At 36.8% G+C, this 23,999-nt stretch overlaps 1 protein-coding gene across 6 annotated transcripts in view; it reads right to left on the reverse strand.

Moving 5' to 3' along the window:
* LOC107216665 (GTP-binding protein Di-Ras2) overlaps window positions 1–1,631 on the reverse strand; it is a 432,275-nt gene extending 430,644 nt beyond the window's left edge. For all 6 annotated transcript variants that reach the window (XM_046746087.1, XM_046746085.1, XM_046746086.1 and 3 more), the window contains exon 1: window positions 1,432–1,631. The gene's annotated coding sequence lies outside the window, so the exon portion shown is untranslated. The remainder of the gene's footprint in view (window positions 1–1,431) is intronic.
* Between the last annotated feature and the right edge of the window lie 22,368 nt (window positions 1,632–23,999).

The following is a 23,999-nucleotide window of genomic DNA, read 5'->3' on the forward strand; positions in this document are numbered from 1 at the left end:
ACCGACGCGACCCATTGTTGATCAGGTTCATTCGTCAGGCTGCGTTGTCCTTATAATAATTTGACATACACATTGTATACTACAAGTATGTGCTTAGTATATAAAACTAACCGGCGCAAAAACCACACGCAATTATATAACCGAGATGCAGATAACACGTGTATCATGTTACACATAGATCACCGCAAAAAATGTCGGTCGACAGTTTGAACCTCTTAATCATAAACATAACCCCCCCCCCCTGCCTGCCCCCCGTCCCTTTGTTCGGGGTCGATAATAATTTCGGCTCGCTTCAAGCCCTTCGAGGGATCTGAAAGCGAAAATCCTGTTGGGAACGGATCCGTTGTAGAGAAACGATATACCGAACCTTGTTATACTCTGTTGTGTACCTAATTACGCACAAAAACTTTTGACGGATTATAGCCACAAAGGGCGCGGCGCAGAGCCTCAAAAGAGGAAAATAATCCTCTACATAAACACATTCGTGTTTTGTTACATCTCACATCCCCGTATCACGCAAAGGTACAAATATAGAAACATTCTTTTCCTAGATGTTTGTCGTCCGTTGAGAACAATTCAAGGGGGTTCTCTTAATATCATCGATTATACATCAATCCCGCCTCGTATAACTGTATAAGCAATTTGTGAAACTCGTGAGATACGAATCATCTTTCCCTAATTTTTTTCTACCAATTGTATGTAATGATATTAGGGCGTACGTGCTATAATAATGTTATCGAGTTTCAATCGTTTGTTTTATAGTTGTTGAGTCAAACGTTAGTGTTTTCATGGGAAACCAACATGGCCACTGATGATCACGCTTCGATTTTTATTCTGCCTGAAAAATCACTTCCAACATCAACCGTCCGTCAAGGAGTGTTTTACATCTATTAAAATAGTGGCAACAATGGTTTGGTTATCAATTTCACCTTGAGTCATATCTAATGCCGGAAAATATAACACACGAAATTTGCTCGTACTTGTGGCACATCTGCGGTGTTGTAAAAAATTTGATTAAATTTTCTGCTAATTTTCTCCTGTCGTAATTTGCCGTGTTAGACAAATTCTCTCATAGAATCTGTACTCGTATCGTGCAATTAGACGTTCATAAATTACTTCACCGGCTATGCGAGGGTGAAATAATTAAGCGGTTTGTTGTTAAAACGACGATAACTTTGTCGGAAAAAAATAATGTACAAATTACTCTGCATCATTTCTCGAGATTCGCAGTACTGAAAATTAGGGAAAGTGAAAAGTGAAGTCCTTGGACTGATCCCGTGGTAATATCTCGCGTACCTACGTAACATTGATAACGAAACACGATAAGAACTAGACAGACATGTCATTCGATGAGGAGGATGGAGAGAAACAGAAGAAGGAGACGAAAATTGTAGTAGACCATAAATGGTGATGAAATCTTAACGTACTCACTCCGAAATTAGGCTCTAAGTTTCGTGATGATTCCTGTGGATGGACGGAGAGTAGGTGTACTGGTCCTTCTTTCTCTGATAATCAACCCTCTGCTTCCCAGCGAGATAGCAAGCACACAGTTAGATAGGGTAGCCTGGCGTCACGGCGCGTGGACGGGGCGGTACTGACGCGGAGCGTCTCGACGCTCGCTTTCACCATTCGGCGCGGCGTCGCCGGCACTGATTCCGTTGATATGACACGCGCACCAGAGATTCTGCGCGCCTTCCTTCTCATCTTCGGAGAAAAAATGCGATACTCTCCCCATACTGTACAGCTGCTCCGCAAATTTTTTCCCTCAAACGAGTTTTTTTCTTCTTATTATTTCCTATTTCCGCTTTATCCCGTGTGTACATGCACGGTAATATTCGCTAATGCCTTGACCTTCTGACTATATTGTTTTCCGTTTGGAATAAAATGCGAATTTGCCTCTATACGAATTTTGTGCCAATGACGGGCGATACAGCGGACGTGAGAGAATATTAATAATAATAATAAAATTCATTATGTCCATGGCAATGTTGGACAAATATTATATGAATATGGGAGTTTCTGTCACGCGACTCATATAGCATCAAACGGGCATTTTGTTCCAGACCAAAAACAAGTTAGCCGGAGAGTTAAGATATGAATGAATACACTGCCAGCAGAGGTTTTGTCGGCCTTGGTATTTTAGTGGCCTTAGTAATATTTGATGTCAACGACCCTACGAGTGAGCGTAATTTTTCGAAATTGGCTCCAGTTACTTATTTAATCGACATTTGCATACATTACTCCGAAAAGTAATATTTAGATGAAAAGTGCGATTTTTTTTAACATCTAAACATTATCAAAAAAAAAAATACTATAGGGTTGAACAAACAAAAAAAAATTCTGTTGCCCTGATTTTTCCGTGAATTTTGGTGCTTGAGAATGAAGAATTTATGAATCAAATCATGATTATATTAGAAACCATCCCCCTCCTTACAATACTACAATAACATAAAAAACTAGAGCCAATCTAATATAATCATGATTTTATTCGGAAATTCTACGTTTTCAAACACCAAAATTCACGGAAAAAATCAGGGCATCAAAAAAATATCTTTTTAGTCAGAACCAATTTTTGTCAGAATAATTTTGATAATTGGGAAGTATTTTCAAGTTGGAATTGTCGAGGAAGAAAGATCATATTATACTTCTTTTCAAACCAACCGCCCTAACCTATATACATATGTACAGTAGGATGTTAAAAAAAAAAAACTTTTTTTTTCTAACGGACGCCAATATTAGGTAGTTTGGAGATTATTCGTGACCAGGTAGTTTTGTAGAAAGAAAACATTTCATCGAGTGAAGGTCAAAGAATTCAATTTATTTACAACATGTATAATCGACGTTTCGGTCGAGCCCCGCCGACCATCTTCAGGATGAAAAGATACAGAAACGTTTTGGTAAACGTTTGTTTCTTTACCTTTAGACGGTGTATTGATTAGTGAAATTGTCCAGTAAATTCTAAATGTAAGCACATTTGTTATTCCGAACGATATACTGTCAATTTATTGAGGACAGCATGTTCTTGAAGATTAGATAGCATAAGACTATAATAGTTTATGACTTTGATGAAATATTATCAATTAATATATACAGAAATGTTAGAAAAGGCAATTACAAGGTTCAGGAATGAAATTTAAGTTATAGAAGTCCGATGTTACAAAATTACTTACAAATAAGTGACAACCTTTTCCGCTCAGATGTTAATTAAACGGCATGATGGAAGGAAGTGACAGGAGGATTGATTGCAATCTATGACCAAAATCGATAATTCAATACGATAGTCAATTGTCGAAAGTGAAATATTACCATATTGTTATTAGGCGCAAAAATTTTAAACTACAGTATATCGAAATATAGATGACTTAGGTTTTGTATGTTTGTACGTCTATTAATAGTATTGGTATTTTTACTAATATGGATCATCTCTTTGATATTGCGTTCATACCAATTTGGTTCAGATGTTGTAACCTTTGCATAGTCAAAATCAAAATAATGTCCTAATTGTAAAGAACGAGCTTCTAAAGCACAAGTGTCACGGTTATGGCATTTAATATTCGATTTGTAGTTGGAAATTCGTGTTTTCAAATCTTGTCATGACTGTCCAATAGAGGTTTTATTACATTCCAAACAATCGATTTTATAAACAGTGTTAATTTGATCTTGAACAGGTATTTTTGTTTTAAGAGAAGTGAAAAGACTATTAGTGGCATTCAAAGTTTTAAATGAAATATCGATACCTTCTTGTTTAAGAACTTTTTTGATGCAAGTCTGAATTTTTTTTTTTTTTACACTAATGCGCAGCGTAATGTTCATGGGGATTTGAAGCTAATGCACCGCACCGTATGCAATATCCGTTATTGGGGCGAGAGGTATAGAGGTGAAAATTATTTATGGGCACCTTAACCCCTGTTACTTAACCAGTTACACGACATACTGCTACGGACTCTTTGGTTATTAGGTGAGAAAGCACTCGTGTGGTCATGTTGCCCCGTATATCCGCGGCGGTCGCACAATCACTTTATCCCCCTGGTGATAATCAATGAGGGGCTCCTCTCCTTCTTTTTCCTATCCCCCAGCTTTATATACCGGCCTTTCACTTGCCGGTCCGACCACTTTCCTACCCACTATAACCACACGGACAAATAAATAAATGAATAATTGACCAGTGAGATGAAAAAAAATGGTGAAACCCAAAGTTAGAGAGTCAAAGTGAGTAGAAATTTAATATCTTGTCGTTGATTTGATTTTACGAGATAGTTTAACATTGAGAATTTATCAAATTTATTTCATAAGCTACAATGATGCGCCTAACTAAATACACGAGAAAAGCAAATACTCAAATTGTGAACAATAACGTGTTTATCGATTTTTCACTTTAAATCGTGTGAATTTTTTTTTTCAATTCATGGATCTTTGCAAGTATTGGTGATTTTTATTAATCGAATAATCTGTGTTGGTTTCCGGGTTATGCGTAAGTGAAAAGCACAGTAAAAAAAAACAATCGGAATAGTTTAATTTATAGGTAATTGAAGTGTGAAACAGTACAAGGTATATATGTTATGTGTTTACGCGTCAGCGGTCACGACAAGTGTGAAGAGATATTCAAAAATACAAAGGTATCTAGCACGTGAGGCGTGCAATGTATATAGGTTTCAATAGATGTCAGCACGTCATCGATTTGGCTGGAAGATAGAGTGTAGTTCTATTCTCAACACTTCCCCTCAATCGATCGACCAGCTTTCTGAACGATTTGCTTTACCCCATGTTCATAAGCTCACGACATCTTCGATGTTTCACCCCGTTCAGTCCCTTTGTCATGATGTCGGCAGTCATCTCCTCCGTCGGTAGGTACTTCAATTCAATAACTTGGTCCCTGACTGCTCTTCGGACATAGTGTTGTCGAATTTCTATATGTTTACTTCTGGAATGAAATACAGGATTAGCAGCTAAATTTTTAGCTCCCTGATTGTCGTTGAAAATAACGGTTGGTGATTTTTGAACTTCATCCAGTTCTCTCAAAAATCCTCTAAGGTACGAGGCTTCTTTTGCTGCTTCAGTGAGCCCCATATACTCTGCCTCAGTAGATGATAAAGCAACAGTTCGCTGCTTTCTCGCCTCCCAGGTGATCGGTCCATTTCCCAGTACAAAAATTATGCCCGTGTATGATCGTCGATCAATCGGACACGACCCCCAATCAGCATCGACGTACCCCTCGAGTGTTCTCTGATCTTTTCCGAAGACAATTCCAAGGTCAGTAGTTCCTCTAAGGTATCGAAGCACCCTTTTTGCTGCTTTCCAGTGTTCTGCTGAGTACCCCGTATTGAACTGGCTAAGCCAGTTTACAGTAAAAGCTATGTCCGGTCTCGTGCTCACGGCCAAGTACATCAGGCAGCCGATCAGCTCTCTATACGGGTACAAGTCTAGCTTCTCTTTTGGGCATTCTTCGATCTTCTCTAATTTGGTGTTAGGTTCCATCGGCGATCCGACTGACTTGCAGTCCTTCATCTTAAACCTTTCCAAAATCTCTTCGCAATATGCTCGTTGAGAAATTTTTATCCTCCCACTCTGATCAGTAAATTGCAAGCCTAGACATTGTCTTACTTCTCCAAGATCCTTGATCTCGAATCTCTTCTTAAGTCCTTGCTTGATGTCCTGCATCCAGTTCAAGTCCTTCGATGCCATCAATATGTCGTCAACATAAACCAGCATGATCATACAGTCCGTTCCTCGCTTTGCAAAGTATACGCAGTTGTCAGCCTGTAAAGACTGCATTCCAAGTTTATTCAAAACTGTGTTAAGTTCTTTATTCCACTGATGACCTGCTTGCTTTAGTCCGTACAGGGCTTTCTCTAGCTTGCAGACCTTTTCTCCACGACTGATTCCCTTGATCATCTTTGTCATGGCATCTTTGTCGTACCTTTTTCCCTCCTTTTTCTCCATTCTTGCAGCTATTTCAGGCAGTGATTCAACAAATAATTTCGGTATTTCCATGAAAACGGTTTCTTCCAATTTTGCGTTCAAGAAGGCAGTAGCGACGTCGAGATGATGAATTTTCATTCCTTTCATCATGGCTGTTGCTACAAGTATTCGTACAGACGACATTCGTGCCACGGGTGCGAAGGTTTCTCTGAAGTCTATTCCAGGGCGTTGATTGTAGCCCTTAGCTACCAATCGAGCTTTCCTTCTCACCGGCAATCCATCGGTTCCATACTTATTGCAGAGTACCAGTCTGCATCCAATGGTGCTTCGATCCTGCGGTCGGTCCACCAGCTTCCAAGTGTTGTTTTCCAGTAATGCCACGAATTCATCAACTATGGCATTTCTCCACTCGTGTGCCTCATTACTAGCTAAAGCGTCTTTGATAGATACTTCGGCCAGGCTTGCTTGTGGGTCGTCTGCTTGATCCTTTTCGGTTTGTGTCTGCGTCGGAATCATGTTATATATCTTCTTTCTTCTTCCCCTAGAGCCAGTGCTCACTAGTTTTGGCCTACCAGGTCCTCTTCTAAGTTCTTCCGGCTGTGGTTCCTCGAAAAATCGGTCCTCTCTTGTCAGGTTGTCTTGTAGGTTGGACTGGTCTCCCAGTGCGTCGATACTTTCTTCGAATACACTGTCTCCAGATGAACTATTATTTTCTGAAGAGTCAGTACTGTCATCGACAATTGCTTCAGCTTCCTCATAATCACTTTTCTGCGATGTTGGTCGGTTTTCAGTTGAAGTTGTGCTTGCAGGTGTCAGTTCAAACTTTATAACCCCTCTTTCATATGTACCTCCTTCTGAGGGCCTACTTGTATCTTGTTCTAGAGGTATTTTTCGTGCAGCAGCTTTCATGTTTTTCATTGACAAACTGGACGATTCCAGAAATTTCACGTCTCGAGTTGATATAATCTTCCTTTCATTCAACATCCAAACTCTGTAAGCCTTACATTCTTTCGAATATCCTATGAAGATACATTCCTTTCCACGAGGGTCAAACTTACCCTTGCCAGGAGTTTTATCAAGCATAAAGGCTCTGCATCCAAACGTCTTCAGATACGAGAGGTTTGGCTTTCTCCCAGTCCATTTTTCAAAAGGCGTTGCACCTTTCAGTATACTCGAGGGACATCTATTGCGAAGGTAGTTCGCGGTGGCTACTGCTTCCGCCCAGAAAGATCCAGTCAGCTGAGACTCGATGAGCATGCAGCGTGCCATATCGTTGAGTGTACGATTTTTCCGTTCCGCCACCCCATTCTGCTCAGGTGTGTAGGGCACAGTGAGCCTCCTTTCAAACCCGTTTTTCTGTAAATATTCGTCAAAGTCAGTATTACAGTATTCCCTTCCATTGTCTGACTGTAAGCATTTTATCATTCTGCCCGACTGTTTTTCAACTGTGGCTTTATAATTTTTAAAAACTTCGAAAACATCGCTCTTCTTTTTCAAAAAATATGCTTCGCACCACCTGGTGCTGTCCTCAATGAACGTTACATAGTACCATGCGCCTCCATGTGATTGTTTACGCATCGGTCCACTTACATCAGAATGCACCAATTCGAGCAATTCTGTTTCTCTTGAGGATTCTTTCGGAAAAGGAGCACGAGTAAATTTACCCTGCATGCAGATTTTGCAAGGAGGTAGCTTCTCATCCTTCCTCATTTCTATTCCCAGGATGTTTCCTTTACTGACCGCCTCGACCAGGTCCTTCTCGTTCAAATGTCCTAGTCTTGTATGCCACTTTTCCAGCATCGACTTTTCCTCACAATCAGTACCATCGGCGCTCCATGCGTTCTGGGACTCTTCTCGCAGATAGTACAGGCCATTCACTCGTTCTGCGATCATCGTAATATTTCCATCCTGATCTCGCACTAGGGCGTCGTGTTTCCTGAAAGTGACTTCGTGATGTTTGTTAGTAATTTTCCCAACAGAGATCAAATTTGTCCTCAGATCAGGGACATATAGGGTCGTTTCCAAGTTGAGCACAGTCTTATTAATTCCATTATCAGCTACAACTTTTACAGTTCCCTCCCCTTTGATTTCTGTACATGAGTTACTTGCAAGATTCAGTGATTTGTGTTCAGACTTACTCATATCGATGAATTTGTCAACATCCCCACACAAGTGTGAGGTGCACCCACTGTCGAGGCACCAAGTACCCTGTGGTTTAATTGGGTCAACCTTCAGTGCGGCTTCCTGCGTTGGAATTGCAATGTAGCTCATTTCAGCGTTGGCGCTCATGGGCTGCATGTCTTTCCTCCTTCCGCAATCTGCTGCTTTATGCCCAACTTTTCCGCATCTATGACATCTAAATTTAAACGACGACGTACCTTCGGATGTGTCCTCCTTCCCCTTGTTCGCATGTGGTTTCCCTTGCCATTTTTTCTTAAAACGACCGCTTTTGTTCGCCAACATGGCGTTTGGTACAGCTTCCGGCGTTCTTCCCTTTCTCGCGTCGCATTCTTCTAGAATCTTCACCTTCAATATTTCTGGTTCGGGCAAAACGTCTCTCGTTTCGATCGCACAGCGAAAATTCTCAAAAGCTTCCGGTAAACTATACAGTAACATAATCGTCAGTTGATCTTTATTGATTACTACATCCATTTCCTGCAATTTACCTACAATGTCGAAAAATTTTCGCACATGATCACGTACATCGTCACTTTCGGCCATTTTGTGTAAGGTCAGCTGCTTAAGCAGCGCTGCCTTTTTGGCAGGCCCGCTTGACTGGTACACTGATTCTAATTTTGTCCAAACTTCACGTGACGTTTTGCAACCTTTTATTTGTTGTAATTCTGTGGGGCTAATCGCGAGTATAATGTCCGAACGCGCTTTTCTGTCCATATCGTCCCACTCTGCCGCAGCTGTACTCGCTGATACATCTCCCGGTTTCACATCGGGTCGGGCCTTTTCACCGCTCACATATTTCCACGTTTCATTTTTAATTAGGATAGCTTCTGCCTGAATTCTCCACGTATCATAATTATCTCTATGCAGTGGTTCGATACGCACTATATTACCGGCACTCATGGCTGTTTTTCGCGAAATTTCCGATTTCTTCGAAACGCGCTTAGCGGATCGAACACGTGATCGCATAGTCACGATCGCAGATTGTTCTCCTTTTATTTTTACACTGAGCTAAACCCTTTTTCACTTATGTTTTATTTTATAAACAATACTGGGCCCATAACCTGTTGGTTTCCGGGTTATGCGTAAGTGAAAAGCACAGTAAAAAAAAACAATCGGAATAGTTTAATTTATAGGTAATTGAAGTGTGAAACAGTACAAGGTATATATGTTATGTGTTTACGCGTCAGCGGTCACGACAAGTGTGAAGAGATATTCAAAAATACAAAGGTATCTAGCACGTGAGGCGTGCAATGTATATAGGTTTCAATAGATGTCAGCACGTCATCGATTTGGCTGGAAGATAGAGTGTAGTTCTATTCTCAACAATCTGCCTATTCTATTCATCATTTCTTTCGTAATTAAATCGATTCAATTAATCGAAGATACGAAATAATTGTAAGGGCTGATTAATCGATTAAAGCGAAAAAACTATTAGCTAAAATGACAATGAAGCTATTAATCGGCCTTTTCAATTAATCATTTAATTGACCGTTTCAACGAATCGTTTTCGCTTTTTCGATCGATGGAAAAAACAATTAATCAAAGTCTGCGATTAACCGTATAGAGCGAGAGCACCTAACGTAGAAACAAGTTTGTATAAAGACGTAATTTTGTGTGTGCTAGACCGTGGATTGACGGCTAGGCAATTGATCAGCGGTAGCCGTGACCAAGAACAGAAGTTTGTCATTAAATTTGGGATGCCCAAACCAACGAAGAATTATTTGAACGAATAGTCGCGAGTTTCCCGTATCAACGGAACAAATATCCAAGATAACACATATTCTTCGTAACGAATACCTTACATAAGTAATTCCTTTTTTATAATTGCATAACACAATCACACTAAATTTAGCTTGAAGAGGAACACGGTGGGAAAGGAATTCTTGAACCAAAAAGTATATTTTGTTGGAGTCCATTCTCTTCAATCTAGTACCCCTTATTTGTTCCAAATACGATGACTTCAATTCAACAATTTCGATTCGGTTAGCTTGTGAAAATGATTCAGTCAAGCGAATTCCTTGATTCAACAAAAGCCTTTCTTGTCGCGATCGAATGAAGTATACATTCGAGTGAACCTTTTCACGTGTTTCCGAAATTGAATGAAGTAAATATCGGTTCGTTTGAAGTTTACGTATTGTTCCTCCAGGTTGCATGTTCTCTGACAAAAACAATTAGGTACTTGAAATAAAATACGTACATGAATCTAGCTAATAAAAAATCTTCACATCGATCGAATGCCATACTTTATTGATCTCATCGGAGCTTATTTGGCGTAACTGGTTGAATCAGTTGCACTAATTTGTTTACGAGGTAAAAGAAACACCACATGCTTTGAAACAAGTACAGAATATTGTCATTGTAAATCAGTATACTAGTACTATAAACGGCCACTAAGCGGTGAACTCTCTCTCTCTATGGAAATAGCTTTAGAGATAGTTATAAAATCGGGTAATCGGCTTGTAGGTTGGATACGGATAACGTAAGATAAATTTGTCATCCGAGCTGTTACAAACGACGAAAGCGTAATACCACTTTTTGAATTACCGAAATTGATATTGAGGATAAAAAAACAAAAAAATCCGACACATGCCCAACTTATACTTCCAGATGTACAACAATAAGTTTTGGGGTTTGACCAATTACATATCGGTTATATATCAAAAAAATTTGAGGCAGCAGAATTATAAATGATATGAGTCGAAGAATACATTTTGTACGCTTGAATAATTCTATAAATGTTCAGTCATTGCAAAAGATTTTTGTAATAAAGAATTTCATTAGCAGCTTCAAGCACTGAACTCACGACTCAACAAATAATGAATTATGAAAAACTTAATTTGTTTTAATACAACAATTTCATATTTTTAAAACAAAAGATTAAGATGCGTTCAGCCAAATTTTTAGTCATTTCAATCACACATATTCTTCATACAAAATTCACATTATCGCAAAGAACTCACGCCGTGTTATCTTGAATAAATTGATAGCATGATCATTTAAAGGCTTGATTCAATTCTATGTTAAGTGGTTACAAATATTTCGTTGGGCAAAAGCATTTTGTTGAATTGCGTAACTATTTTATTCGCCGCATTTGACTATAGCATTTACTTTAACCAGACGAATTTCACTTGACTTAAATAATCCTTACCCTCCGTGGTGTTTCACACGTCTTCCCACGCCCACTGTAACCGATTCCCATCGTTCTGAGTGCAGCACATATTTTAGTATTGATATCGTGATTGACAGTATTTTTGCCTGGCAGGTCTTCGTAGGACTCGAGTGAATAAATCTGTCTTCACACGTTTTACTGAAAATTTCGATTTGAAGGCCGAGACGCGTTGATGGTATCTTTCGAAATCGTTATCTCCGCACTCTTTACGTTTCAGAAGTGAATTAATAGTAGTAAAAACGCTAATAAAGTTAATTATTCTCATATCCAATTTCGCTTTTCATTACAAAATCAGCAATGCTCGTCAATTTGTTTCGCGATGAAGACGTTGACCATCGTGGTCCTGACTCTTCAGGTTCGTTTCTAACTTCTCCTGTTGCAGTTACATGCTGATTGCCAGCAAGTTTTCATTTTCGAGGCCTCCCCCCTCGATTTTTCACATCAACCCCGGCTTCTCTTGCGCTTATTTCAAAAACAAGTTCTACCACATATACAACAGCTTTTATCAAAAATTGAAACGCAAAAATATAAAATGTCATAACAGTGTCAATATTGTAGGCATCAATGTGAAATTTGCAGGAAACATTCTTAACCTTTTTCTTCATTTTTAATCAAGAATCACGTGGGCCTAGAGATTTTAACGTAATGTCTAAAAAAAATTTAATTATTGTCGGTGACTCGAGTCGAAAACGTAAGCTGTTGCTTTTGCGGCGGGAATTTTAAATTCACGTAGGATGTGTTTTCACCCCCAGTTACCGTTCTAGGCTTAAGGCGTGAAACTTTTGAAAAGTGCAAAAAAAAAAATCGATTTTTTAAACCTCTCCAGTAGATGTGCCCCCTTATGCCTGCGAAACAAACTTTTCGTGTTGGCTCCCTTACGAATATCGGTGTCCAGTACACTGTAGGTAAAGCGAAACCATGGAGATATTACAAATAGGGTAGGCAAGTGAACCGTGAAAACATCCAGGCCACAAAAAGAGAGAAATTTTAATGACTGAGCTATCCTTCTCTACCAAGAATGCGCAGTGTGTTACTGCGCAGAGGTAAAGCAGTTTCTAACACACTGCGCATGCTTGGTAGAAAAGGATAGCTCAGTCATTATATTTTCTCTCCCTTCACGTCCGTCTCACCTTTCCACGTATGCTAACGTCTATACCTTGTTTACTCTATTTATAATATGTCTATGGGCGAAACACGGGATATGAAATTTTTTTGCTCCAGATCTTAACCCTTTGCGGCAAGACACCTCTTTTGAATCGCTTATTCAAAATTTATACTCAGTTTCTGAAATATGGCTGTCATTTTTGTGCATAATTGAACTTCTAAGATGTCAATATTGATGCTTTAAGAGGGATTATGATGATTCCACAAATATAGTGAGCGCTATAAATAAACAATATGTTGAAAGTGCCTGTTTTTATAAAATAAATGTAGTTGTGGGAGGGTTATGGGGACTATAAAAGTGGAACCTGGCCGTTTTGGATTTTTCGAGTCGCTAAAACCGAATCCCATGTCGGAATTTCAAAATTCAAGATGGCGGATCGGATATGGCGGATTGAAGATGTAAAGATCCTATGCGCTGATATTCGATTCGCCATTTCAAATTCTGAAAATTTTTCAGATATGACTCAATTTTTTAAATCAGCAATCCTAATAACCCTTACATACCCATTTTCAAGAAATTTGACCGCAAGGAAAAATGTATGCTTCAAAGGATAAACCGAAACACAAAAGGGTAGAGTCTTTGGTTCAAAGTTGCCGTCTGCCTAACGTGACTGACGCGTCCAAAACATCAGTAAGACGTTATAAGTTGGGTTTAGGCGACGTGCTCTGTACCTGTCCTCATCCACCGCCAGTTGTATATCTCCCGCATTTTCCCAATAAGGCCTTTTCTCCGCCGGCGCAGTTCCACTCCGCTGATTTTCGCCTCTGCTGAAGGAAATTTCCAAAAGGAAAGAGGTGAGCACACTTTCATGATCGGACAAGCGTAAAAATACCTATAGAATCTGCTTGAAATCAGTTCTCGATACTTCGCTCCCATTCACCCTATTTCCTCCATCAGATTACACTTATAGACCCGTGGCGTGTTTTTAGACATCATTTCGCCCCGTTATACACACCGTAACACGCCAGAACTGTCGGGACTGATCTCTGCCTCGTCCGCATAAAATAAATGATTTCGTTTCATTACACTTTTTCCTCTTCTTCTACTTTAAATAAAATAAGTACACGAATCTAGCCATCAAAAAATTTACATCGATCGAATGCCATACTTTGTTGGTCTAATCAAAGCTTGTTTGGCGTAACACGTTGAATCAGTTGCACGAATTTGTTTATGAGGTAAAAGAAACACCCCGTGTTTTGAAACAAGTAGGGAATATGTTTATCGTAAACATCAGTGTATTAGTACTATCAACGGCCACTGGGCGGTGAACTTTCTCGTAGCAGAAGTAGCTTCACAGATATTTATAAAACCGAGTAGTCGGATAGAGAGTCTGACATATGGACAACGAAGGATAAATTTGACGTTGGACCTATTGCAAACGAAAAAAACATAATACCAAATTTCGAGTCATCGAAATAGGTATTGACTGCAACTAAAAAAAAAATCACTCGCACGTGATCAATTTATACTTCTGAGCATTCAAGAATAAATTTTCGGGTTTTATCCATTAAATATCGAATAAATCCCGCATAATTTGAGTCAACAGAAATATAAATGATATGATTCGTAGAATACTTATTGTGCGCATAAATAACTCTAATGTTTAGTCAATGAAAAGGATTTTTGTAACAACAAATTTCATTGCCTGCTTCAGCCATTGAATTCTTGAGTCAACAAAACATGTAATAAAACAAGCTCAATTTGTTTTGATACAAAAATTTCATATATTTGAAACAAAACGATTACATTGCGTTCAATAAAATTTTTTAGTCATTCCAATTACAAATTTTCTTGATACAAAATTCACATTATTACAAGGAACTCACGCTGTGTTGTTATCTTGAATAAATTGATAGGCAGCATGATCATTCAAAGGCTTTATTCAGTTCTATACTACAATAAATTGTCACAAGTATTTCGTTGAATTAAGTAAGTATTGTCGCATTTGACTATAACATTTATTTGAATGAAACGAATATCACTTAATTCAATAACGGTTTAAGTATTGTTGAAATTACAAGAAAATTGTAATTATAGTTGTTAATACAATATTTTCGGCATACTTCGACATTAAATCTGTTTGTTTTATTCACTACATTTTTATCAGTATGAATAAGGCCTTAAAGCTATTGAAGGGGTGGGGGAGCTATTCATTTACACATATGTACACCTATTAGTAATTTTCTTCTAAGCTTAACTTACAACTTGGGATTGCAATTCAAATGTATTTGCCGTAATAACATCATTATTAAACAGTGTTCCGTTCCTCTAGAATACACAAAAACATTGTATTATCAAAAAGTGATTCCAATCGAACGAGCGGAGGTCATGTTGTATGTGTGAATGTGGTGCATCAGTGTTTCAGCTGTTCTAAGGCTATTTAATTAACATTTTATTCCAGCTTCAGTCTAATTTGTGGCTACCTTCGGCAATTTTATCCACAAAAAAATTGTACGCGAGGTACCTTTTCCACCCATTAAATGCTTGAAATATTTCTTAATCATCGGCAGACGGTGTGTACATGTATGCATGAATATCCCCAACTTGCAGAACCCTTCAACATTCTTATCATTAATTGACTTTTGCATCAACATAAAATTATTGTAATACTTACAATAAAATATCTCACGAGTTACCATAATCAAAAAGAATAGTAACACTTACTAAATTTTCCACTTACAGCTAAAAACTAATTTTTATTTCGTAATTAAGGGGGTATTCTAGTGTAGAAATTTGAAAAAATCGATTTTTTTTTTTTTATATTTTCAAAGCTTAACCTTTCAAGAATGTGTCCTTAAAAGGACAAGTCAAAATTTCAATTATTTTCAGAGATATAGCTATTTTAGTGACACGTCTTCAATACTGGCTCGGCTGGAACGAATTTTACTCGAAACTTTAAACGCGTTTTTCTCAAAACTACATTTTTCAAAACGGTTGACATGATTTCTCAAGTTCTATTGAACCGATTTACTTGAAATTTGGTGAGAATCTTCTCAATACATGTCTCTATCGCACGAACTATTATTATAACGAAATAATAATTTTTACTATTTTTAAAAAATTCAGAAACGTCCAAAAAAGTCAAAAAAAACGTATTATTTTTTCGGACAGCCGTAATTTGGCAAAAAAAAATTTTTTTTCGACTTATTTTTAGTTAGTACGATAGCTGCATTTATGTAGATTAATAATCTTTTTTTTTTTTTTTTTCTGATTTTGAAAATGCTTGCAATCGTGACAACATTGGCGCGCCATTTTTTTTATACCCCCCACTTCAACAACTCATAGCACTTTCAATTTTGTATTTTTTGACTTGTTTTTTTTTTTTTTGTAATCGTGGAATAATAATAAACGCCTGATAAAAAAATGGATGCTAAAAATATTTTTTGTTTTTTGTTTATAGCACTTCAAAAAACACCTCAAATTCATGCCTCTACACTAGAATACCCCCTTAAAACTATATTATTTTGGTAATCCGGGGGTACATTTTATCGCACGATCAAATTAGTTGGAAAATTATGACATTTTAAACTTGTGGTGAATTCCCCAAATCTCGGGTGATTATTAATATAAGACTCTTTCCAAACCGACAAAGTTGTCGCCACCAAAGTTATTATTTCTTGTATTTTAATTTTACTGCTTGGCATTAGCGAGTTGTATAAATTATGCAAACAAAAAATTCTATGAGAAATCGTTTCTTTGAGCAGATTCAAACACGGAAGCGCATGGTAGGTGAAGGCTGTGATTAGTATTTGGTAAGATTGCGTGAACATAAAAGCACAGGATTTCTGAAATTCTCTGAAAGTCTAAGTATGTTATTTTAGGTCATTCTTTCGCAAGGTCTGAGAATCTTCACAAAAGATTTCATAGCAAAATCAACTTTAAGAAATTTCAGAAAAAATGAAGAAATTTTCCCTGAAATGCTAAAGCTATTTTCATCACTTATTATCTGATCATTTATAATTGAGTTTCAGCATTTTATACAGTTCATACGGCAATTTTGGAGAATATATATCCCCGAAATTCATATTATCGAATTCATATAATTGACGAAACTAGAACTCTTCTATTACGACCAAGTTTCAACCAAATCAAATAACGTTTTCGTTTTTGAAAATCTAAAAACATGATATTAAATTCGGAATCAGTGACCTCAAAACTCTATAAACCGAAATCTACATGCATATCTGATTACTTCTTATCAGCACATTTTCGAATTGAAAGTACTATATCGTCTGAGAGATTTTGACGCGTTTGTCTCAAAACTGCGTTTTCCAACTTGGCGTGTAGATTAACTCTAAAAAAAAACTGGCCAAATTACTTCTATAAACTATGTTTTGATTCGTCATAGTCTCTATGAGTTGTTATACCGGCCATTTTTGTTTCATTGTTTATCCCACAACGTTGTACACCAATACACCAGAAACGATAAAAAAAAATCAAAAACCGCCACACAATCTGTTTCCCTAGATATTTTATTTTATGTACAATAAATCAATCTAATGTCATTCTACCACTATAACCGTTTAAAATAAAATCGAAAAGATCACCATTTTCAACCGATTATTCTGGACTTTATCCTCAACGAAATGTTGAAAACTCTTAACAAGGCATCCAAAACCAACACTGTATCGTTAGAAGCGACTGAAATCTCCGTATTAAAAAAAAGCGTCAGAAAATGTCTATACTCTTTAAAGGGTTGTGTGTAGGCGGCAGAAAAAAATGGGTGAATTTTGGGAATTGATATTTTGACAGCCAATTATTTAATTCTATTGAAGTCTATTTTATTTAATATCATTTTTAGTAGAATACATTAATAGGAAATATTATTATTGTCAATAACGTCAAACATTCACCCAGCGCTGACTTAGTGTGAGACGAAGAGGATACAGGGCTTAAAGTAACTCTAAGAGTGTGAAAACAGAGTTGAAGGAACGGAAGATCTGGAGGACGTAACAGCGGTACCTGCGATATCTCAAAAACGACTCGATCGATTAACTTCAAATTTGGAGATATTATTCTCGAATAGTTTCCCTTTTTCACTGCAACCTCACTTTTTCTATCAACATTTTTAATTTTCTTATTTTACTCATTTATAATAAAAATTTCATGCATTTTGAACGGAAAATCGAATTTCAACTTTGAATTTTCCCAATTTTGACAAGAAAAAATGAAAAAAAAATTGGCTTGTCGCAAGGAGGTTGAACTATTCAAGAATCCTGTCATTTACAGTAAATTCGTTTGAGCCATTTTTGCACTATCGTGGGCACCGCTGAGCATGTCACCGAGAAAAATTCTTGACATTGTTATGTCATGACAATGCTTCCTACCGATTAAAAGAAACAAAATATAGAAATGAAGCTTTATCTACAGTTTTTTGGAGAAAACAATCGCAAATTGAATCAAATAATTAGTTATGAAACTAACAGTTCCCAAAATTCACCCAACTTTTCAATTTGGTATGTACGCTTTTAACGCGCCGCTGAACTGGCTTATTATATATTTCGTGACGTCATAATCATTACAGCGCTTCTGGACGTTCAACGTTGAAATAAATGACAGACTTCTTGTGCAAACTGAGTGATCTGATTGGTCGGATATAACAGAGTAGGCCAATAAAATCACTTAGTTTCGTATTGTGACAGGAAATTGACGTAAAAGGAAAGCGGTCTGCATGAACGGGCTTCTCTCACCTGAAAATTCCCTCGTTAAAGTTTGCCATATTTACGTAAAGCTAACTGATGGAATAGGTTTTCTCGGATTACGTGTGCGCTTCTATGCGTCCCTAACACCCTGTCGGAAATGAAAGAAATTCTGAAATCGTGGAAGCGATGAATATTCAATAAGTCGGTCGTTCCAATCGTCCATATTTGATGTGACGTGATTGTATTTATTCATTATTATTCATCATAAACATTATCAGCGATCCACATTAAGAATGAATGAGTTAGAAGCGTAGGTACACTTTTATTCAAGCTACGATTTAAAAATTTTCACAGTCGGATTCGTACCCCCGTTCTTACACACTTCAACGACAGAATTTCCCCGCTTGTGACGTCGCGAAATATATACACGACAAGCCAGTTCAGTGGCACCTTAAATGAAAAATACAAAGCATGACATTAAAAAAAAATTATCCAGGCAGTTGCAAAAAAAATGTCACTTCCAAACGTCACACTCTATGCAGATCATATCGTGGAGTCGAGGTTTACAACCTATAGGGTGAGGACCCGTCACACGATACCGAAGATCCAGAGCTAAGCACGTCACAAGTGTAAAATGCAGTATGACGTAGAGGTTGGTTGAGAAGCATAAACTCCACTGCTGTAAAATATCCCAAGGCTTCAGCTTTTGGAGCAGCGTTGACAGTTTAGTGCAGTTATACTAAATCGAGTACGTTTTTAAAGCATTGAGTAAGTCAGTACGCTTTTCGTCAATCTATTACATTTTTCAATTTTACTACCCAAATATGAAAAAGACTCAAAAACGCATAAAATACCTAGTTCATCTTAAAAGGTTCAATCAGATGTGTAAGCTCCCGACTCTTACGCCACCTGGAGACTGGAAATTGTTGTGTTATTGTTGTTGAGAAAAAATAATGCGTCGAATAACAAAGTCAAACAAACCAATTCATTGAATGACAATTTAGTGGGCTGAGTTGTGTTAGGTTGTTCTTGATTCACGTATGTTTGGGTAATATTGATTTTGATAAACTGGACGGTATTAAGCAATGACGTCTTAACCAACATTTAAAAAAAAATCGAGTTAGTATAATGAATATATCTAGTGAATTATACTCATATGTTTTCAATTCAAGTTTTATTGATTAATATTTATTTTAGAATTCTTAGAATGATGTCAATAATGACTTACAGACTCCAGTTGAGGGAGTGCTTGGTCGATTTCGAAGTTAACGTATACATCTCCAAATGTCAAAATCCACGTATCTCAAAACGAAAAAGGGCTCAACATCCCCGTTCTACACACAATTCTTAACCAAAAATATTCGATACATTTTCATTTGACGTAGAAACAAAGAAATGTCATAAATACTACGAATTTACTGTTACGATATCGTAGGTTGCGTGCCATTTTTTTATTTCTGCGTGAAATGAACCATGAATTTTATAAGAAATTGATTGGAGAAGATATTGATGGATATAGTGTAAATTTAGATTTTCAATTTGAAATTACTGGAAATTTGAACAAATCAACTATTTTTATAATTATTCGATTATTATATTTTCGTTTCGTTTTACTTCGCTCTACCTGTAATCAAAAAACTTTTGATAATAATTCATTTCATTACTGCTGACAAGTAATAGGCAATTAAAATTTGTTTACGGTTAAGACGTTATTGCGTATTCGATTATCATTCGATCTAAGTTCTTTGCGCAAAAACGAATCAACTGTTTCTATAATTCGTCATTTATATTTTTTCGTGTTTTGTGACTTTGTACATCTTCATTATAGAGAACAACAGTAAATAAAAAGTAAAAGTTTCGTCGCTAGTTAGATTTATTATTGTGGAAAACAAAAATCAATGAATAAACATCAACGTTAAAATCTCGAATTTTTATGTTCATACGAGATAAAAAACAACAACAACAACAACAATAAAACGCTAAAGTTTATAGTATGTATTCATTATACATACCCCATTTCACACGAAGAGACCCTCCATTTAGTACGAAAATTCGACATCTGTTACAGTGAGGCGCTGTCGTCTACTACTAAACGATACCTCACTCTGGCAACACTATTTTCGAGTATGATATGCTGTCGCGTATCCGAGGTAGTCGCAGCCATTGTTCAACGACTGGTGTTTCGCAGCAGTTAACAACTGGGGCAGGACCGAAACCCAGACGCTAACGCTCCGCCGCCTCGGTAGTGTTCATCCGGCCGATTCTCCCTGGCCGCTTCGTCATCCTCGAAAGTGAGCGAGTATTGGGTCGCAGCCAGCTACCAACGACACTCGAAATCCAGCCGCCCCGGCGACAATGACGTGCAATTAGTGTCTCGGCTGTATCCTTGGCTGAACAACGAGTATTATACCTCACATCTCCTCGACCCACGTCGTCTCACCCCGCTGTCTCCAGATTCTCTTGTATAGAAATGCGTAAATCCAACACTCTGAGACCCCTTTCATGGTTGTTAACAAACTGTCTTACGGTGTTTAACCCTTTCAGTCACACATTTTCCTACTCAATATTTTGGCCTAAATTTTGTTACACGGGGATTTTTGCGGTCGCTGATCACGAATCTGAAGTCGAAATTCGATAATTTCTAAATGCAAGATGGCGGATGTGAAATCAAAAAATTATCAAAATTTGATGATTTTGGACGAAACTTGTTGCTCGGGGGTTTTTGAGGTTATACGAAGTAACAAAGATTATTCGAAGTTGTAAATAAACTGTGGTAAGGCTGAGATATGGACATTTTTTAGGTGTTACGCTCAGTATCCCACTGTAAGTGAAAAGGTTAATTTCGCGCAACTAAGGAGTTACAGATAAAAAATAAATCTTGTCATGATGATCTGGATTTCAGTTGATTTCGATGCGTTGTGTTTGATTATGGCGAATTCAAATTTACTGTCAGATTTTGTCCATCGTTTGGTAATAAGCGTTGGAAATGATGCCCAAGCGACGTTCGATTAAAAACTGCTGAACCAGTTTTAAATGGTTATTTGAATTCCACTTGTATCCGATGTGTTCTTTTTCAGCAAATTTGAATTTGAAATCACACCTTGTCCGTCACAGGAAAATACGTGTAGAAATATTATGAACAAGCAATATGTTCAATCAAAAGCTGCCAAATGCATTTTGTTTTTAATCATAGTAGAGCTTTTACTTGTCTTTGATGTATTTTCTAGTGGTGGATTGAAATTCGAAATCACATGTTGTTCGTGAGAACAAAATATGAGTAGAAAAAAATTATGAACAACCAATGCGCTATCCAAGGCCGATGAAGTAATCGATTTTGTTGTTTGAAAGCAATTTATTAATCGTCACTCCGCATGTTTCATTTCATTTGCTTAGGAATTAAAAATAATTTGTACATGTGTATGTACTTCATGTACAAAAAAATACTTCGTTAATTCAGCTTTTTCTTATCATTAGTAAAAAACATCAACCTTATGCAGATCGTTTACATAAATATTATGTTACATGATCAAAAATAGACAAATCAATGTTATTTTTCATCGAAAGCAGATGTATCGAAAATGATTTTGAAAGTCAGTTGAAATACAGTAACGCAAAAAATTAAAACTTTTGACAATAGAGCAGAAACTATATTCATCACTTACGGTAAAAATTTTAGACACAAGCTTTTAACCCATCGAAATATGTACACAGTTTGTTTTCTATTTACTTGTGAAAAAAATTGCAATTTGAATTTTATCCGATTTAGATAATATATTAATCGACTTTTAACCGTGTAGAAACAAAGTATAACTGTAAGCAGCAAACTTACACCCAATTACGTGTGCTCTAGCAGATCATAAACTGTGAACTATGACATAGCGTTAGAACGGTGCTCAACTAGTAGTACAAGCAATGGAGATTTTTGCGTAACAAAAATACTAACAAGATACCGACTGTGTCATCACACGAAAGGCAGTCCATAGTTATATTTTGTTATGTTTCTTGCCCGTAACTATTGTCTATTAATTTTTCATAGACAATTAAAAGCAAAAAGTCGCGTTTTTTTTTCATTTTTCACTTGTAAAATCAAAACTACTCAAGCAATCTTGAATAACCGAATTGTAGAGGATTAAAAGACGAAGAAAAGGAGCGTTGTAACGACGTGATTGGATAATTATTAACGGAGAAAATCTGGAAAAACATTACATAACTACGGATTCTCCTTTGTGTGATGGCACAGTCGGTACCCTGGTAGTATTTTTATTGCAGAATCACTCATTATCTGCTCTATTGCTTTCTCTATATGTAATTCAAATCTTTGCGTACCGTTGATTATAGATTCGTATGCTTTCTTGAACAGCTTCTAAGCAATTTCGAGATATTTCGATTACATGTCCGTTCACATTTCAGGAACATTGCATATTCTAACAATAAGTGATATTACTAAAACGTTTCACCCAAAATATTTCATAAAGTGAATATTACGTTCACTATTTATTTGCTGCGAAATTATATACCTAACCATCGGTTAATTATCTAGTTCTAGGAACACTTCAAAATATTTTATGACATATTTCAGGTTTAAATTAATAACGGTAAGGTAGTTACAGATAATTAATTTCACGCCAAGATAAATTTCTAGTCATGGTTACCGTACAGTCGTTGACTATTTTTATTTTTACTACAACCGAAAAATACAATTGCAATCGCCCATTTTCCGCACTAGTAAAACAATATACTACCATCAGTGTAGTTTGCTGAATGTGAAAATTGAGGAATTAGTGAAGATTAACAAATCTATTGTGACACGTTGTCCATAATTAATTGTCATCAAAAAACTTCAAACTTGAGGAAGTAGTCTCATACCTCAATGCCTTTTTGTAGTAACTTTTTTTCACCTTAAAATTTATTTAATATTTTCATATTTTTGACCCATACAATAGGAAGTTATACAGTGAAACAAAGTTTTTTTGTACGTTTTTTATGGTAAATATCGCTGGTATGGCCGCCTGAAGTTTCCTCCCATTTAAACCTGGCTGATAGGATATCTTCACTTTAAAGCATCTGAATAAAAAACAAAAGATTATTAAAAAGTACACTCATCGATACATCCTGAAGCAGAATTATGCAAATCCGATAAAAAAAGAAGATAAAAAAAATGTCGGCCTTTGAAAGTTTTTTTACCTCCTTTTTTCAACTTAACCCTTATGTGCGCACATAACTTCTCCTATACATATACGTTGATGCGCACTCGGGGTACCCGGGTACCCGCCTCTAGGTTTAATTACTTTTTGAGTTCAGATGTGAACAGAATCATTAAAAATCGGTTTACTTAATTGAGTAAACACAATTAAAAAGTAATTAAGCTATATTTACGTTTAAAAGTAGTATATATATTTGAAATTCGTCGCGAGAGACACATTTACGACTTGTGTGTGATACTTGTTGACATGTGCACACGTTGAGACATCTATATGTGGCTATACGCCTTTTGGATACCATGGCGAAAAGACGGCAACGCTATCTGTCGGTTAACGACGGCAACTCGAGGACGTTGTTTTCATACCAGTAAACATATGATTCACATATAAATCACGGCACGTTTTAAATTATTGTTTTATTTAGTGCAATACGAAATTAAAAGTGATATTATGAGCCACCCTATCATCAAATGTGGATTTCAGAATATGCATGCAGAATTCATTTACGGAAAATCTGTGTCGAAAGGTAAGTAAACGCACGAAACATATGAGATATTCTTTCAAATTCATTGTGATTTTTACTACATATTTATTTTTAGGATTATCGTATTACTAACAATACGATGATCAATTAATTAAACATTTATAGGGTATAAACTATTCCAAAGCCATCATGTTCAGTAGGTCGTCGAAATTGACGATGAAGCTAGTGGAGAACGAATCGT

The sequence above is a fragment of the Neodiprion lecontei genome, chromosome 7, assembly GCF_021901455.1.
Source record: "Neodiprion lecontei isolate iyNeoLeco1 chromosome 7, iyNeoLeco1.1, whole genome shotgun sequence".
NCBI lineage: Eukaryota > Metazoa > Arthropoda > Insecta > Hymenoptera > Diprionidae > Neodiprion > Neodiprion lecontei.